A 2,309-nucleotide genomic window follows, 5' to 3' on the forward strand; every position below is an offset into this window, starting at 1 on the left:
GAACTAGGAGGTCAGGTCATGTCATAGTAACTCTTCGTTTGAAGTTTACCCTGGCAGGATGGTGAAATTGGTTAAATGTGGGAGGGGGTGGTTACATAGTAGTATCCAACTGAGTTTCGTTCTCTTTGGGTGATATTTTATACCGAAGGGTGGTATCAAAGCTTCCAAGTTAAAACACTTGGACTAGATTGGCTAGGCGTGATTGTTATGCATGAATGTTAGTTGTCAATGTGTTTACTATGCATGAATTATGATGTTAATTGTTGTGGTTTTGTGTCGTTGCAATGTTGATGTTGATACAATTTATATGTTGATTTCACTATATATACATGTGTTGTGCTAATATGGATTGATTGTGCAAATGAGATAACCTCCCCTAAACTCCACAAAGGAACATTTGATTATGTTTATATTTGGTTTATCTAACATGGTATGTTTGTAGGAGGTAGAAGACCAAAGATGAAAAGCAAGATGGTGGATTACATTTCACATGAATCTCCTTATGGATCAAATGAGAATCAAAGAGGTGAGTAATCTCCTAACATAGCAGATACATTGAGAAGTGAAAGGCAGAAATAAGAATTTGTAAGGCAGAAAATGACAGTATAATTTAGTCACAGGAAATGTTTTCCAGTGCATAGGAAAAGAAAGCAGGGGTCAATATAGTAATCCTTCAAATTTTATAAAATTTGTAGAGACAAGGACAACCATAGATCAATTATGGAAAGGAGGAATGGAAAAATGGAGCATATAGTAGCAGGTCTCATCCAAGACATGGATCAGACAAGAATGACACAGTCAAGGGTGGTAGATGGATGGATACACATGACAAGAGAGTTAGTGGTTATGGTTTCTATTCTAGTTCTAGGTCAAATAGACATCATCGTCATCATCACTATCATCCTTACAGGAGGAGTGAGAGGTAGTACTCACCGAATGAATTCAAGAAATCCAGGCCTCCTACCTTCAATGGAGAGTTAAAGAAACCGGAAGATGTTGAAGCATGGCTACTTGGGATGAAGAAGTTCTTTGAGTTGCATGACTATACATGGAATATGAAAGAAACAATAACCATTTTTAGTCTCAAAGGAAAAGCGTACTTCTAGTGGGAAGATGTGAAGCATGTCAAAGGCATTAGTACAAAGGAGTTTAGTGGGAATTAGTTAAAATACATTTCAATAATGAGTACTTATCAGAGAGATATGACAATAATTCAAAAGGGTTCTATGAATTGAAGATGGGATCTACGAAAAACTAAAAGTATACGACTAAGTTTTTGGAGTTGTTAAGGTATGTACCATATCTTAAGTATGAGAAGATGAACGTTCAAAGATTCATTAGTGGATTTCCTTTAGGATTTAAGGATTGAATTGAGTATGATGAGCCTTAGACATTGGAGGAAGTAATTGCGAAATTGAAACATTTTTATGAGCATTCTAAGCATAATTCAAAGCCTAATCAAGTTTGGAAAGGTAATGAAAAGACTAAAAGAGAGTGGGACAAGAAGTGATACTATTCTAGTTCTAGGTCAAATATACATCATCACTATCATCCTTACAGGAGGAGTGAGAGGTAGTACTCAACGAATGAGTTCAAGAAATCCAAGACTCCTACCTTTGATGGAGAGTTAAAGAAATCAGAAGATGTAGAAGCATGGATACTTGGGATGAAGAAGTTCTTCAAGTTGCATGACTATATAGAGAATATGAAAGAGATAACAACCATTTTCAGTCTCAAAGGAAAAGCGTACTTCTAGTGGGAAGATGTGAAGCGTGTCAGAGGCATTAGGACAAAGGAGTTTAGTGGGAATTAGTTAAAAATACATTTCAAGAATGAGTACTTATCAAAGAGATATGACAATAAGTCTAAGGGGTTCTATGAATTGAAGATGGGATATATGACAAACTAAAAGTATACGACTAATTTTTTGGAGTCGTTGAGGTATGTACCATATCTTAAGGATGAGAAGACGAAGGCTCAAAGATTCGTTAGTGGATTTCCTTAGGATTTAAGGATTGAATTGAGTATGATGAGCCTTAGACATTGGAGGACGTAATTGTGAAACTAAAACATTTTTATGAGAAGTATAAGCATAATTCAAAGCCTAATCAGGCTTGGAAAGGTAATGAAAATACTAAAAGAAAGTGGGATAAGAAGTGAGGAAGACATCAGGATGCAGGCAACAAGGAGAATGTTGTGTCGTACAAGAAGTTCATTGCAATTGACAAAGGACATGGATTCCAGGGGTGATGGAAGGAGGCCTTTGCAGTGTTGGATTTGTGGCAAGGATCATTACAGGAGAGATTTTC

Source organism: Pinus tabuliformis, chromosome 5_2 (genome assembly GCF_031772625.1).
Source record: "Pinus tabuliformis cultivar Carrire ecotype Pingquan chromosome 5_2, CPIR1, whole genome shotgun sequence".
Lineage (NCBI taxonomy): Eukaryota > Viridiplantae > Streptophyta > Pinopsida > Pinales > Pinaceae > Pinus > Pinus tabuliformis.